Source organism: Thunnus maccoyii, chromosome 24 (genome assembly GCF_910596095.1).
Source record: "Thunnus maccoyii chromosome 24, fThuMac1.1, whole genome shotgun sequence".
Classification (NCBI taxonomy): Eukaryota; Metazoa; Chordata; class Actinopteri; order Scombriformes; family Scombridae; genus Thunnus; species Thunnus maccoyii.
In genome coordinates, this window is record NC_056556.1 from 5,177,131 (window position 1) to 5,194,995 (window position 17,865).

The window sequence follows — 17,865 nt, forward strand, 5'->3', positions numbered from 1 at the left end:
GAAGAGATGACAGAAAATGAGGGACGGGGGGAGAGAGAGATGGGGAACAACAATCAATAAAGGTCCCTAATCAAACATGAATCAGGGACGTTGTGGTTCATGGTCGACGCTTCGCCTCTTAAATCCAATTTTTGCCACTTCTATAACTGAATAGTATCATGTATGTTTAATATAATGTATGTTGTTATTATTTTCTCTTTCTGTAATTGTCTTCTTTCTTTTTAAACTTTGTGATTTGACACTAAAAATAAACGAATTATTGTCATATTTCCATTAAATAGATTGAGAGTTTCCAGGTCCTGGGTGGATGTTTTATGGACCTCAGAAATTGTTGAGATCAGTATTAAATGATAAAAGAATTGTCACAACCACAATACATCTGTCAGACAGTCAAACTTCTAGTTTACTGCAGTTATAACAGTTCAAGAAAAAAATAGTTGTTCTTACCCTTATCCAACCATTCAAGATACTCTGTGAAATGAATAAAGAATTGTCACAACCATGATGCATCTATCACACAGTGAATCCATATTAGAAGTTTTTAACTGCTGCTATTCAAACAAATGTTGGTCAGATATGTCTTTGTCAGTATTTAGTTGATAATAAATCTATTTGTCAGAATACATGTTTTAATTGTATCTGTTAAAACTAACAGCAGTATGATTGATGACTGTAAAACTTCATTTGTCTGTTAGGAAAACATCACATTACTAAATCAACAACAACTAACAATGTGTCCAATTTGAGACTTTTTGATTTAATTGATTTTTAAAATTCAGCAATTAAAAAAAAAGTACATTGAATGCATTTGAAACACTGGTTTTTGCTTGTAAAAGTTTAGATATTAATTACTTTTAAGTGCTGGATGCATGAAAACAGAACATTATTTAAAATTTTGTCATGTTAAATACTCTAAAATTATTAAAGACAAATAGGTGACCAATGAGAAAATGTTCTATCTTACCTTGCCATTTCCTTTCATCAGCTTCTCCTGTATTGAAGATGAATAACTGTGTGTTAACTCACTGGAATTCTTCATTAATCATGTTTTGTTTCATAATTAGGTTTTATAAGTTACATTTTCTTTTGTGAATGTCAAACTTGTGCAACATGGGTATTAATAATACATTTGTAACATTCATAACTGCTCTTTTATCTGATGGTTTTGTTTAGTTGAGAAAGTTGTAGATTTTAAATACCTGAATTAATTACAGATGTTGAAGGTGGCCTTTACAAACACAGGTTCTCATTAACAAATATAACAATATTAAAAGTATTAACAGAGTGGACAGTATGTGTAGAGTCATGAGAGATGGGTTTTCCTAATACTCTGACAGTGTTACACACAGTCCGGGTTCATATAGTGAAAGTGTTTGGAGTAAAGCAGCCGTCCTCCTGATTAATCCTGAGCTCATCATATCGAGCAGCGCAGCAAAACTAAAAACTGTAGTTATCAACTTGACAGGAGAGAAAAAACTATCCAACAACGTTTCGCTTCTGAAATATTCTTTTTAGACAGACAAGCGAAAAACAAGTTATTTTCTGGTTTTGGTTTAATTTCTATTCTAATTCTCGATTTGACGAGGAAAACCGGTTAGGGGAACAGGAAAAACAGGAGGTGGATTACGTTTTTAATTCACATGAAAAACAAAATAATTTGTTTATCCTGCTATCAAACAAGTTGAACAGCTTTGGACCAGGAGGCAGGAATGCCCTTCCCGTGTCTAGTCTGCCAGATAATAGAGGACATCAGTTGAGTAGGTGGTCCTTCAATGTGGCCCAGGAAGCATTGTGTTTAGACTACTAAAAGAATGTGGCCATATGCAGCCCAGACCACCTCTTAATGTGGTCTGAGTGATCAGATCTCAATCTGTCCTCAATACATCTTGGGTGTATTTACACCTGTATTTAGAGCTGTCCACTTGTGATCGGATCACCCGAGACAGATGTTAATACCAGGTGTAAACAGGGCTAAAGAAGTCTGTAATTTCATTTACATTTAGAGAAAGATGGAGAACAACAATCAATAAAGGTCCCTAATCAAACATGAATCAGGGACGTTGTGGTTCATGGTCGACGCTTCACCTCTTAAATCCAATTTTTGCAACTCCTATAACTGAATAGTATCATGTATGTTTAGTATAATGTATGTTGTTATTATTTTCTCTTTCTGTAATTGTCTTCTTTCTTTTTTGTGATTTAACACTAAAAAATAAACGAATTATTGTCATATTTCCATTAAATAGATTGAGAGTTTCCAGGTCCTGGGTGGATGTTTTATGGACCTCAGAAATTGTTGAGATCAGTATTAAATGATAAAAGAATTGTCACAACCACAATACATCTGTCAGACAGTCAAACTTCTAGTTTGCTGCAGTTATAACGGTTTCAAGAAAAAAAATTGTTGTTCTTACCCTTTCTCCTCCATTCAAGATACGCTGTGAAATGAATAAAGAATTGTCACAACCATGATGCATCTATCACACAGTGAATCCATATTAGAAGCTTTTTAACTGCTGCTATTCAAACAAATGTTGGTCAGATATGTCTTTGTCAGTATTTAGTTGCAAATAAATCTATTTGTCAGAATACATGTTTTAATTTTATCTGTTAAAACTAACAGCAGTATGATTGATGACTGTAAAACTTCATTTGTCTGTTAGGAAAACATTACATTACTAAATCAACAACAACTAACAATGTGTCCAATTTGAGACTTTTTTATTTCATTGACTTTTAAAATTCAGCATTTTTTTATTTAAAAAAAGTACATTGAATACATTTGAAACACTGGTTTTTGCTTGTAAAAGTTTAGATATTAATTACTTTTAAGTGCTGGATGCATGAAAACAGAACATTATTTAAAATATTGTCATGTTAAATACTCTAAAATGATTAAAGACAAATAGGTGACCAATGTGAAAATGTTCTATCTTACCTTGCCATATCCTTTCAACAGCTTCTCCTGTATTGAAGATGAATAAGTGTGTGTTAACTCACTGGAATTCTTCATTAATCATGTTTTGTTTCATAATTAGGTTTTATAAGTTACATTTTCTTTTGTGAATGTCAAACTTGTGCAACATGGGTATTAATAATACATTTGTAACATTCATAACTGCTCTTTTATCTGGTGGTTTTGTTTAGTTGAGAAAGTTGTAGAGATTAAATATCTGAATTAATTACAGATGTTGAAGGTGGCCTTTACAAACACAGCTTCTCATTAACAAATAGAACAATATTAATAGTATTAACAGAGTGGACAATATGTGTAGAGTCATGAGAGATGGGTTTTCCTAATACTCTGACAATGTTGTCAGAGGTGAGGAAGAATCAGCCAAAGAAAATGTAATGAGTCATACGTTTTAGTTTAGTGACAACACACAGTCTCTGCAGTACAGCTGAAGACTCGCCTGGTCTTGACCTTTTAAATATCGAACCTTCAAGGCTTTTTTATGGCTTCAAAGACTTCAGACATACAGATACAGAAAGGCAGACTGTCTCTGGTGCCTTTCAGTGTGTTTATCAATGAACCTCTACTTTACATTTGCAGCTCTGATTAGGAAGTTGTCTTCTGATGTTGCCACTAAGCACAAGAGATAAAGAAGTCCTGTAATTTCATTTATCTTAGATTTGAGGGAAACATCAGCAACATCACTAAAGTAGTTTTCTTCCACCTCTGACACATCGTCCAAGTTCACCCATTTCTAACACAGTCAGATGCAGAAATTCTCATTCATGGTCATTCAGGTCTTGTATTCTGTACTATTAAAAAGATCCAACAAGTCCAAAATGCAGCTGCTACAATTCTTCTGATTCACTGGTTTACGGTTTCATTCAAGTCAAACTACAAACTGCTACCTATTACCTCCTGACCTGTCAAAACTTCTCAGACCTCACATTTCCCCACGTACACTCACATCACAGGATGCAGGTTATCTCATTATTCCAAAGATTACACCATTCACATTTTAAGTAATAATTTTTGGGCGTTCTATGCTTTTATTGATTAGTATCAGTGAAGAGATGACAGAAAATTAAGGATGGGGGGAGAGAGAGCCACAGCTCAAATACTCTGGCTCTCCTTCCACTCATCGCCAGATTGTTCAGTCACCTCAGTGGTAGCTAGGTGTTCCTTCAACACAGCTTAAGAAAGCTGTGCTTACTTAAAAAAGTCTGGCTATAATTAACATCAACTTTCACTTGAGGCTCAAGCTGTTCCACTAATGCAGCTTAGCCGTATCTAGTAAATGCTAAATCTAGCCAGACTGGAATAAGCTTGCAGTGTGCACGTGCTCAGAGTACATAAACAGCGCAGAACAGTTGATTGTCAAAAAGACGATACTATGTCACAAAATGAAGAGAAAACTAGAGCGCAGCAGAACAAACCTGCTGATGAAACTATATGAAGAATATAAAGGGGTTTTCACCTAAAAGGGCAAAACTGCTACAATTAACAAGGTGAAGGAGATGACTTGACATAAAACTGATGACAGATTAAATATCTAACTGTAGATGGGTAGTGATGGCCTAAAGGTTAGAAGAGCAAACTTATGACTAAAAGGTTGATGGTTCAATCCCTTCATCTGGCTTGATGAGTCTGCAAGGGGAAAGTGAAGAGCAGCGCTTGTCCCTGTTCATGGTTTTATCTTTATTCGTTAATAAATGAACATTCAGATCAGTGACTGTGGTTATATTATCACTAGGCTAGATAATATCAGATGTACAATTAAAATTATGGTGTGGGCAACTTAAGAGAACCAACTTTCCAACATTATCATACTCTGACACATTTTCTCTTTCACATAATGTCCATTTACAAACATCGATAAAAGTCAAAAATTAAGTTTCAGTTGGAAATGAAGAAACTGGAGAAAGATATAAATACAGTGGAAACTGCTTAGAGTGATCACGTCTGTCCGGTTCAAATATCACCATAAGCAGGTTATCACTATAACCTTTTCTTTTTCTTTATTTCTCATGCAGAATACCAACTAATTGATTTCATATGTTTATTAGCCTACATGAATATAAGTTACTGAATTTTATTGACTGTTTCAAAATACAGTACAGCTGTTTCAAACACAGTGTGTGCACATTGTTGAAGCAGCAGGTTCTGACTTTTGCCAGTGACAAGTTCCTTCTTTTCCCCGGCGGCAGAACAGGCGAAGATAACGGTGAATTTTACTTAAATTTCTCCTCCGTTTTATTGTCATCAGCTTCAAGGAGACGTTTGTCATTGAGAGAAAATGACTTTCTGTCTCCGTCATGATTTCAGTGTTTACGCAGCAGCAGCCTCTTATCACGAGAGTAAAGTACAAAAAATAGATTAATGTAGTTTAAAATGTTTTTCCATATGTTGTCATGTATGAAGAGACCCAAAATGAACTCTGTAGGTGGACTACTTGATTTCTATAGGCGACTTATTTAAACAGCATACATTTTGTATAGGAATGATTCTGTCTCAGAGCTTTTTGATCCATATAAACAGTTGATCACTGTAACTGTGATCACTATAAGCAGTTACCACTGTATACATTTAAACACAGCAGAAGGTCATGGTTTGAACTTTATTTAATTTTCTTTTTGTCTTCACAGCTTGAACAAAATGAGTGAATGAATAAATAAATAACTTCAAAATAATGCCGGCACACTTTCATTTCTTAAATTATGAATACTAAGCTTTTAAATAAAAGAGTCCAGTCCAACACAGAAGTGACCACAAATAAAATGAGGATTTACTGAAGTATTTTTGTAAAAGTTCCTCACAGTTCTTCTATTTTATGTTTCCGAACACGGACAAGTGATGCGAGTTGGAAAAGACACTTGATGGAACCATCTTTTAAGAGTCTGTTTCCGTCCGTCAGACATTCTTTGACACACAGCTAAATTAAGCTTCACCATTAACCTGCCACGGAGCAGCTAGTTCTGCTGACTAAGTTACCATGGTTACTGGGCTGGGACTCATATAAGCCGCAGTGATGAAGCAGAGCTCTCACTTAGCCAGCTTGATGACACCCCTCAGGTCTCCACTGTCAACCCGTCTACCTGGTCATCTGTTGTTCTACAGCCACCCCACGCCAAGCGCACCCAGCCACCTGCCTCTCACTGCCACACAACCCCTGCCTGCCTGCCCCTCCCTTCTACCCTCCATAACCAAAGGCCGCTCAACCATCTTTTCTCATCCATCCCTCTGTTTTCTGTTTTTCTTTCTTTTTTTGTGATTTGACACTAAAAATAAACTAATTATTGTCATATTTCCATTAAATAGATTGAGAGTTTCCAGGTCCTGGGTGGATGTTTTATGGACCTCAGAAATTGTTGAGATCAGTATTAAATGATAAAAGAATTGTCACAACCACAATACATCTGTCAGACAGTCAAACTTCTAGTTTACTGCAGTTATAACAGTTCAAGAAAAAAATAGTTGTTCTTACCCAGATCCCTCCTTTTTAGGAACTCTGTGAAATAAATAAAGAATTGTCACAACCATGATGCATCTATCACACAGTGAATCCATATTAGAAGTTTTTTAATTGCTGCTTTTCAAACAAATGTTGGTCAGATATGTCTTTGTCAGTATTTAGTTGAAAATAAATCTATTTGTCAGAATACATGTTTTAATTTTATCTGTTAAAACTAACAGCGGTATGATTGATGACTGTAAAACTTCATTTGTCTGTTAGGAAAACATCACATTACTAAATCAACAACAACTAACAATGTGTCCAATTTGAGACTTTTTTATTTCATTGACTTTTAAAATTCAGCAATTTAAAAAAAGTACATTGAATGCATTTGAAACACTGGTTTTTGCTTGTATAAGTTTAGATATTAATTAATTTTAAGTGCTGGATGCATGAAAACAGAACATTATTTAAAATATTGTCATATTAAATACTTTAAAATTATTAAAGACAAATAGGTGACCAATGTGAAAATGTTCTATCTTACCTTGCCATAACCCTTCAGCAGCTCCTGTATTGAAGATGAATAAGTGTGTGTTAACTCACTGGAATTCTTCATTAATCATGTTTTGTTTCATAATTAGGTTTTATAAGTTACATTTTCTTTTGTGAATGTCAAACTTGTGCAACATGAGTATTAATAATACATTTGTAACATTCATAACTGCTCTTTTATCTGGTGGTTTTGTTTAGTTGAGAAAGTTGTAGAGATTAAATACCTGAATTAATTACAGATGTTGAAGGTGGCCTTTACAAACACAGCTTCTCATTAACAAATAGAACAATATTAATAGTATTAACAGAGTGGACAATATGTGTAGAGTCATGAGAGATGGGTTTTCCTAATACTCTGACAATGTTGTCAGAGGTGAGGAAGAATCAGCCAAAGAAAATGTAATGAGTCATACGTTTTAGTTTAGTGACAACACACAGTCTCTGCAGTACAGCTGAAGACTCGCCTGGTCTTGACCTTTTAAATATCGAACCTTCAAGGCTTTTTTATGGCTTCAAAGACTTCAGACATACAGATACAGAAAGGCAGACTGTCTCTGGTGCCTTTCAGTGTGTTTATCAATGAACCTCTACTTTACATTTTCAGCTCTGATTAGGAAGTTGTCTTCTGATGTTGCCACTAAGCACAAGAGATAAAGAAGTCCTGTAATTTCATTTACATTTAGAGAGAGATGGAGAACAACAATCAATAAAGGTCCCTAATCAAACATGAATCAGGGACGTTGTGGTTCATGGTCGACGCTTCACTTCTTGAATCCAATTTTTGCCACTCCTATAACTGAATAGTATCATGTATCTTTAATATAATGTATGTTGTTATTATTTTCTCTTTCTGTAATTGTCTTCTTTCTTTTTTTGTGATTTTACACTAAAAAATTAACTAATTATTGTCATATTTCCATTAAATATATTGAGAGTTTCCAGGTCCTTGGTGGATGTTTTATGGACCTCAGAAATTGTTGAGATCAGAGAATTGTTACAACCACAATACATCTGTCAGACAGTGAAACTTCTAGTTTACTGCAGTTATAACGGTTCAAGAAAAAATGAGTTGTTCTTACCCTGTCTCCTCCATTTAAGATGCCCTGTGAAATAAATAAAAAATTGTCACAACCATGATGCATCTATCACACAGTGAATCCATATTAGAAGTTTTTTAACTGCTGCTATTCAAACAAATGTTGGTCAGATACGTCTTTGTCAGTATTTAGTTGCAAATAAATCTATTTGTCAGAATACATGTTTTAATTTTATCTGTTAAAACTAACAGCAGTATGATTGATGACTGTAAAACTTCATTTGTCTGTTAGGAAAACATCACATTACTAAATCAACAACTAACAATGTGTCCAATTTGAGACTTTTTTTCAATTGATGTGGGAAACTTTTATGCATCCCTTAGTGATCTACGAAATTGAAAAAGCACAAAAAACACACACATGCATGTGTATTACAATAAGAAAATCTAAAAGTTTTAATCCAGTTTTTTGTTGTTGTTTTGTTGTTTGTCCCTCTTGTCTTGTCCTGTGTCATGTGTCATCATGTTAATCACTCATTTTGCATCAATTTTTTAAAAAGCACAAAAACAGATACTTTTCTAGAAAAAAATGTTATGTTTTGTCAAATTTTATTTATTTATTGGTATTATTAGTTACATGATCTATCTTGTTATATTGTTACTGACTTATAATTTGACTGTGGAACTGCTATGTATGTGTAAAAAAATGTGTCTGTCATTCCCCTGCTCTGCTTTATAAATAGAAAATAATAATCTGTCACAGTGCAAGAAGAGATAAAGAAGTCCTGTAATTTCATTTATCTTAGATTTGAGGGAAACATCAGCAACATCACTAAAGTAGTTTTCTTCCACCTCTGACACATCGTCCAAGTTCACCCATTTCTAACACAGTCAGATGCAGAAATTCTCATTCATGGTCATTCAGGTCTTGTATTCTGTACTATTAAAAAGATCCAACAAGTCCAAAATGCAGCTGCTACAATTCTTCTGATAACCAAAAGATTTGAAAACGTAACATCGACTCGTTTCACTGGTTTACAGTTTCATTTGGGTCAAACAGCCCAGTCTCACATCAAAATGTACAATACCTACGTTGGTCCACGGTGCAAAACTTATTAGTTTTACAACAACAGCTCTAAAATTGTGAGATGACTAAGTTTTTTCTTTGGCCTATTATTTTCTATTGGACTGCATTTGCATCACATTATTGTGAAGTTTCTGCCTGCAAAAACAAATAAAATGGCTGACATTTCTTTTATTCTCATTGGATAATGCAAGATTTTAGGATAGTTTCAGCATTAAAATGCATTTTGATGACATGCTAACAAGAAATGTGTATTTTATTTTCATAATCTTTGTTTAGTGAATGTATATGACGTTTAGTTTGTTAGTTATTATGAAGGTTGTTTCAGGTCTTGCTAGAAAATTATAAGAATCCAACATTTTCTATCATTGCTATGGTAGTTGCTATGGTAGTTGCTATGGACGTTGCTGTCGCTGAAACCTTTGCGTTCTGTAGTTATCTGAGCTGTTCTGTTATTTGTGTTATTTTACGAAACTGTTTGATGATGTTATTTTAATACAAATGTAGATTTTAGAGCCCAGAAATGAACTGAATCTGAAATCCAGAATTTGAAGCTTTGAAGCGATTAGCTGACATTTCCTCACTGTCAACGTGTTAAAGTTTTCTTTTAATTATATTTTTAACATTTATCAACACAAAAACACAAAAGTGTCCTTGATAACTTAACAATATGATAGGTTTATCTTAAGGCCATCTGCTTTAATTATTTCTCCTTCGATTCAGAGAAATAACGTTTTTCTGTCAGGTTTTAATAGCAGAAGGCTAATGAAGAGCATTGTGTTGTGGGCAGATGTGGCACGTTCGACTACTGTTTTGGGTTGTCTGTCATCAGTGAGCTTCATTCCATTTCAAATTGCTGCTGTCCACCGCAACCTGAATCCAAACACCACCATCTCTGTTAAGAAAAGGTGTTTTATAGCCTGTGATTGTAAAATGTGAAGTTGCTCATTTAATTTTATATTTTCAAGAATATGTGGCTGATGATATTTAATATGAAATCATCTTTCTTAAAAAATAGTCTTCCTCAATGCATATTGTGTGTGTGTGTGTGTGTGTGTGTGTGTGTGTGTGTGTGTGTACCACACTGAAGACGGGGTTATCAAACTGAACTTTACATTTCAAATCCCTCATTTATTTCCTGCACTTGTCACTTTCATATATTTCATTAAACTGGACTTTACATTCTGCGTTGCATTCAACCTCCACTGTTACATAATTTAATTATTTATGATGTCATGTTTAATTTTTGTTCTTGTCACTTTCATATATTTAATACACTTCATTTCTTTGTCCATGTAGCACAGTCCATATTTCCTTTGTAGTCAATATCTAATTTCAAGTTTTATATCCCATTTCGAAACTATTACTATTCTATTCAGTACATAGATTTTAAAACTTCAATTCATTTTAATATTACTTTGTTTATTTCATTATTATCATTTTTACCTTACTTTTGTCTATTTTTACTCTCCTGTGTTACGTTTTTTGGGAGCAAACATTAAGACTGATTCTTTGTATAGTTGTGTTGGCTAATAAAACAGATTGAATGGGCTGTTGTATGTCATGCTGACATAAAATCCCAAAACCAAGAATCATAAAGATACAAAAAATCTCCAGGGTTGTGTGAATAGTAACCTATGCATGAATGAGAACGGTTTGGTCTTTTCAGCCCTAACCGAAGCACTTCAGACCTTCCTCCAAGCCTGCACTAATGTACTAGATTATCAGCAGTATTGTGATCTCTGAAGGTGACTCATTTCCACTAAAAAAGAAAAAAACAATCAAACACGAAGCTTTATTTTACATATTGGGCCTTCAACGTGATCTCTGAAACTAGGCCTGGGATGGCTTGTGTCCATGAAATGAGAAAATTAAAACTTTGTCATAGAGCGAAACCAAAGACATCGTTGGAAAGGTCTCAACCTGGAGAGTAACATATGTCAATATGGAGACTGTACATGGCTCCTGCTTTGAAATTCTGACCTTTGAACCTTGACCTCAGTGCATGTTTGAAGGCTTATAATTCAGCAACAAAAGGGGCTTCAGGCATGGGACTACCTGTTATAGAGAACTCTTGACCTCAGCTATCATGTGAGTAGACAGATGCTGTCAGATATGGGTAAAATATGGTTTGAATTAAGTTTCACCCATTTAACAATCAGATTTAATATCTGATTACACAAATGTGTTTATCATCCCCTTAAATTCCTCAGTGTACTCTCAGTTCAGTATTTCCAAGTTCAAATTCTAGGAAAACACTAATATTTTTTAAAAACTACAATTCCCTCGAGCTGCACCATGCTGCTTGATACAAATCAGCACCAGAGTTCAATATCTAGTGTAGCCAGACTAGTAATTACACTACATCTAGATGATCTATATTAAGAAAAAGTAAAGATTTTGTTTTATTTGAGATATTTTAGCCAAAAAGGAGTCAAACGCACTAAGTGTGTGTGTGTGTGTGTGTGTGTGTGTGTGTGTGTGTGTGTGTGTGTGTGTGAAAATTGGTAGGGGAACTCAATGAACCAACTGCACATAAAAATCTTAATCAGTTGGGAATAAATTCAGTAATTAAAAGTAAATAGCGCATATAAAAGTAAATAAAAGTTTTGTAGCGTAACACAAAATTGACTATGTTTGTCTCCATAGTAACGGTCAATGAGGCTTTTGGGTAATGAAGCCACTTCAGCAATTGAAAATTGACAAAAAAAACCTTTATTTCTCAGAATCGAAAGAGAAATAATTAAAACTGATGGCCTTAACATTGACCTATCATATTGCTGAGTTATCAAGGAAACTTTTGTGTTTTTTTTGTTCACAAATGTTAAAAATATCATTAAAAGAAAACCTTGACACGTTGACAGTGAAGAAATACTTCCTGATGGCTGATACTCCAGTTAACCAAATCGCTAAGCTTCAAATTCTGGATTTCAAATTCAATTAATTTCTCCATCTAAACTCTACTTTTACTTTTTTAAATTGAAATAACATCAAACACTTCCGTGAAATAACACAAATAACATAACAGGTCAGATAACTACACAACACAAAGACAATGGCTCAAACAACATGCAACTACGTGGTTTCAGTGGCAGCAGGGTCCATATCAACCACCATAGCAACGGTAGAAAATGTTTTCTGGCGAGACCTGAAACAACCTTTGTAATAACTACAAACTAAACATCATATACATTCACTAAACAAAGATTATGGAAATAAAGTGCACATTTCTTGCTAGAAATGTTGTCAAAATGCATTTTAATGCTGAAACTACCCTAAAATCTTACATTTTCCACTGAGAATAAAAGAAATGTCAGCCATTTTGTTTCTTTTGCAGACAGAAACTCAACAGTCACATGACATGGACGTGGATCTCACAATTTTAAGGCCGTTATTGTGAAACTAATAAGTTTTGCACCATGGTCCAACGTAGGCATTATACATTTTGATGTGAGACTGTTGGGTCAGACTATAAACTGCTGCCTACACAGCAGGAGAGAGAGATGGGAACAACAAGCAATAAAGGTCCCTAATCAAACATGAATCAGGGACGTTGTGGTTCATGGTTGAAGCGTCACCTCTTTTATCCAATTTTTGCCACTCCTATAACTGAATAGTATCATGTATGTTTAATATAATGTATGTTGTTATTATTTTCTCTTTCTGTAATTGTCCTCTTTCTTTTTTGTGATTTGACACTAAAAAATAAACTTATTATTGTCATATTTCCATTAAATAGATTGAGAGTTTCCAGGTTCTGGGTGGATGTTTTATGGATCTCAGAAATTGTTGAGATCAGTATTAAACGATAAAAGAATTGTCACAACCACAATACATCTGTCAGACAGTCAAACTTCTAATTTACTGCAGTTATAACGGTTCAAGAAAAAACATTAGTTGTTCTTACCCTTATCCAACCTTTCTAGATACTCTGTGAAATAAATAAAGAATTGTCACAACCATGATGCATCTATCACACAGTGAATCCATATTAGAAGTTTTTTAACTGCTGCTATTCAAAAAATGTTGGTCAGATATGTCTTTGTCAGTATTTAGTTGCAAATAAATCTATTTGTCAGAATACATGTTTTCATTTTATCTGTTGAAACTAACAGCAGTATGATTGATGACTGTAAAACTTCATTTGTCTGTTAGGAAAACATCACATTACTGAATCAACAACAACCAACAATATGTCCAATTTGAGACTTTTTTATTTAATTGATTTTTAAAATTCAGCAATTAGCAATGACCAATGTGAAAATGTTCTATCTTACCTTGCCTTCTCCTTTCAGCAGCTTCTCCTGTATTGAAGATGAATAAGTGTGTGTTAACTCACTGGAATTCTTCATTAATCATGTTTTGTTTCATAATTAGGTTTTATAAGTTACATTTTCTTTTGTGAATGTCATGAATCAGCCAAAGAAAATGTAATGAGTCATACGTTTTAGTTTAGTGTTCAGTATTAAATGATAAAAGAATTGTCACAACCACAATACATCTGTCAGACAGTGAAACTTCTAGTTTACTGCAGTTATAACGGTTCAAGAAAAAAAAAATCAGTAGTTCTTACCCTGTCGCCTCCATTCATGATGCTCTGTGAAATGAATAAAGAATTGTCACAACCATTATGCATCTATCACACAGTGAATCCATATTAGAGGTTTTTTAAACGCAAAATATGTAATTTCAGCCACTAGGGGTCTCTCAATCAAAACAATAACAAAAGACAGAGTGTGATGACGGTGTGAAGTAGCAAGGGATCATGGGAGTTGTTGTCTTCATTGTTAAATAACCGGCTTCTTCGGGATAGGATTACTCCAGTGTTAATCATTCAGGATGTTTTTAGCGGGAGCCGAATTACCCGCAGAGGTCTCCTCCTCTCCAGAACAGACCCGGAGATTACAGGTAAAAACACTGAATAAAGCAGTTTCACCTAAAAAAAAATCAGTGTTTCTCCGACGATGTTTGGTGAGCACTGGACGTCTAGTAAGGGCTGTTAGCCAAGCTGCTGCTAACGTTTGCTCTGTTTATTTCTCTTATAATTTAAGATCCAGATGTTCAGCAGGTTTCTACCAGGAGCGGAATTATCCGCAGAGGTGTCCTCCTCTCCAAAAACAAACGTACACGCAGATTAAAATCATTAAAAATACTGAATAAAGCTGTTTAACCTAAAAAAATCAATGTTTCTCTGATGATGTTTGGCGAGCACCGGTGACTTAAAACTGAATAAAAGTCAATTTATAACAGTTTCTGTTGAACAACCACAACAACTATGTACTATCTTGTATGTGTGAAAGTTACTCTTTGGTAGACGCCATTGTGGCAAACAGCCACAACGCCGAGGCATGCATCTTGTGCACTATACTCTTTGAGAGGTATGACGCCATTGACAGGTGACCAAATGAAACGGTCCGTTACCTTGATTAAAATTACAGATTTCTCTGGTTTTGAAAATTGTTGGAAATATTTGGGATTATGTAAGTACACAACTCAACAAAATGTATAACATAGGTCAAGTTGTTTTTAGACATTTTAATGCGGAATAATTACATATTATAGCTTTAACTGCTGCTATTCAAACAAATGTTGGTCAGAATTGTCTTTGTCAGTATTTAGTTGCAAATAAATCTATTTGTCAGAATACATGTTTTAATTTTATCTGTGAAAACTAACAGCAGTATGATTGATGACTGTAAAACTTCATTTGTTTGTTAGAAAAATATCACATTACTAAATCAACAACAACTAACAATGTGTCCAATTTGAGACTTTTTTTCAATTGATGTGGGAAACTTTTATGCATCCCTTAGTGATCTACGAAATTGAAAAAGCACAAAAAACACACACATGCATGTGTATTACAATAAGAAATTCTAAAAGTTTTAATCCAGTTTTTTGTTGTTTTATTGTTTGTCCCTCTTGTCTTGTCCTGTGTCATGTGTCTTCATGTTAATCACTCATTTTGCTCTATCAATTTTTTTAAAAAGCACAAAAAACAGCTAATTTTCTAGAAAAAAATGTTATGTTTTGTCAAATTTTATTTATTTATTGGTATGATTAGTTACATGATCTATCTTGTTATATTGTTACTGACTTACATTTTGACTGTGGAACTGCTATGTATGTGTAAAAAAATGTGTCTGTCATTCCCCTGCTCTGCTTTATAAATAGAAAATAATAATCTGTCACAGTGCAAGAAGAGATAAAGAAGTCCTGTAATTTCATTTATCTTAGATTTGAGGGACACATCAGCAACATCACTAAAGTAGTTTTCTTCCACCTCTGCCACGTCGTCCAAGTTCACCCATTTCTAACACAGTCAGATGCAGAAATTCTCATTCATGGTCATTCAGGTCTTGTATTCTGTACTATTAAAAAGATCCAACAAGTCCAAAATGCAGCTGCTACAATTCTTCTGATTCACTGGTTTAGGTTTCATTCAAGTCAAACTACAAACTGCTACCTATTACCTCCTGACCTGTCAAAATTTCTCAGACCTCACATTCCCCCACGAACACTCACATCACAGGATGTAGGTTATCTCATTATTCCAAAGATTACACCATTCAGATTTTATTTGAGTAAAAATTTTTGGGGTCTACTATGCTTTTACTGAATAGTATCATGTATGTTTAATATAATGTATGTTGTTATTATTTTCTTTTTCTGTAATTGTCTTCTTTCTTTTTTTGTGATTTGACACTAAAAAATAAACTTATTATTGTCATATTTCCATTAAACAGATTGAGAGTTTCCAGGTCCTGGGTGGATGTTTTATGGACTTCAGAAATTAATGAGATCAGTATTAAATGATAAAAGAATTGTCACAACCACAATACATCTGTCAGACAGTGAAACTTCTAGTTTACTGCAGTTATAACAGTTCAAGAAGAAAAATTAGTTGTTCTTACCTGTATCGAACCTTTCTAAATACTCTGAAATGAATAAAGAATTGTCACAACCATGATGCATCTATCACACAGTGAATCCATATTAGAAGTTTTTTAACTGCTGCTATTCAAACAAATGTTGGTCAGATATGTCTTTGTCAGTATTTAGTTTAAAGTAAATCTATTTGTCAGAATACATGTTTTAATTTTATCTGTTAAAACTAACAGCAGTATGATTGATGACTGTAAAACTTCATTTGTCTGTTAGGAAAACATCACATTACTAAATCAACAACAACTAACAATGTGTCCAATTTGAGACTTTTTTTTTCAATTGATTTTTAAAATTCAGCAATTAAAAAAAGTACATTGAATACATTTGAAACACTGGTTTTTACGTGTAAAAGTTTAGATATTAATTACTTTTAAATGCTGGATGCATGAAAACAAAACATTATTTAAAATATTGTCATGTTAAATACTCTAAAATGATTAAAGACAAATAGGTGACCAATGTGAAAATGTTCTATCTTACCTTGCCATTTCCTTTCAGCAGCTTCTCCTGTATAGAAGATGAATAAGTGTGTGTTAACTCACTGGAATTCTTCATTAATCATGTTTTGTTTCATAATTAGGTTTTATAAGTTACATTTTCTTTTGTGAATGTCAAACTTGTACAACATGGGTATTAATAAGACATTTGTAACATTCATAACTGCTCTTTTATCTGCTGGTTTTGTTTAGTTGAGAAAGTTGTAGAGATTAAATACCTGAATTAATTATAGATGTTGAAGGTGGCCTTTACAAACACAGCTTCTCATTAACAAATAGAACAATATTAATAGTATTAACAGAGTGGACAATATGTGTAGAGTCATGAGAGATGGGTTTTCCTAATACTCTGACAATGTTCTCAGAGGTGAGGAAGAATCAGCCAAAGAAAATGTAATGAGTCATACGTTTTAGTTTAGTGACAACACACAGTCTCTGCAGTACAGCTGAAGACTCGACTGGTCTTGACCTTTTAAATATCTAGGGCTGTAGTCAACCAAAGAAAATCTAAACTAACTAAAATCGTGCATAATCTTCAACTAATCGATTAGTCGCGGCAGGTGGGGGTTGTAACGGGAAAGAGTGCACAGTAAACTCGGCAGCCACACATTTCTCTGTTCTGTATTTCTCTGTTTTGCGTCTTCAAGTTAGGCTAACCCATTGTTGCTAACTTTGGAACTAACCCCCTTCACTTTTCCAGCATTTGGAGAAACAGACGTGACTTTTTAGCATTTATTAACTGACACACTGTAGTCTGTACTGTACATTTACTGCCAGACTGACAACTTACTACTAACCTTTTCCTCTGCCCCGCTTGCATCCACGCTGCAAGTGAGTTCAAAGTTGTGAAAACAATGGGGGTGTTTTGAATACACCCCCGTTTTCACAGGTAATTTGTTAGTCTGTCCCTCCCGCTGCAGGAAATAATGGATTACTCCTGGAAAGCTATTGATGTAGCACTTTTCTCCTTATGAAAATAACACAGATATTATTCGACCAATGAGAATTTAGTCGGACGAGAGCATATCAACCAAATAATCAACCAGTCGACCAGCAGACTACAACCCTATAAATATTGAACCTTCAAGGCTTTTTTATGGCTTCAAAGACTTCAGACATACAGATACAGAGAGATACAGACTGTCTCTGGTGCCTTTCAGTGTTTATCAATGAACCTCTACTTTACATTACATTACATTTCAGCTCTGATTAGAAAGTTGTCTTCTGATGTTGCCACTAAGCAGAAGAGATAAAGAAGTCCTGTAATTTCATTTACATTTAGAGAGAGATGGAGAACAACAATCAATAAAGGTCTCTAATCAAACATGAATCAGGGAC

The 17,865-nt window shown here is 34.1% G+C and overlaps 1 protein-coding gene and 1 long non-coding RNA gene across 18 annotated transcripts in view; both read right to left on the reverse strand.

Moving 5' to 3' along the window:
- The window catches only part of LOC121892294, a 343,857-nt gene that overhangs the window by 119,941 nt on the left and 206,051 nt on the right, over positions 1–17,865 (reverse strand). The window lies entirely within an intron of this gene.
- LOC121892302 lies at positions 7,519–13,683 on the reverse strand. Of its 2 annotated transcripts, XR_006094376.1 has the most exons (4): positions 13,656–13,683; positions 13,360–13,386; positions 12,990–13,013; positions 7,519–8,065 (listed from the first exon to the last, which is right to left on the reverse strand). It is a non-coding gene; the product is annotated as an uncharacterized LOC121892302 (long non-coding RNA). The 2 variants fall into 2 exon arrangements; XR_006094375.1 differs by lacking the exon at positions 13,656–13,683 and having other exon boundaries at positions 13,360–13,610.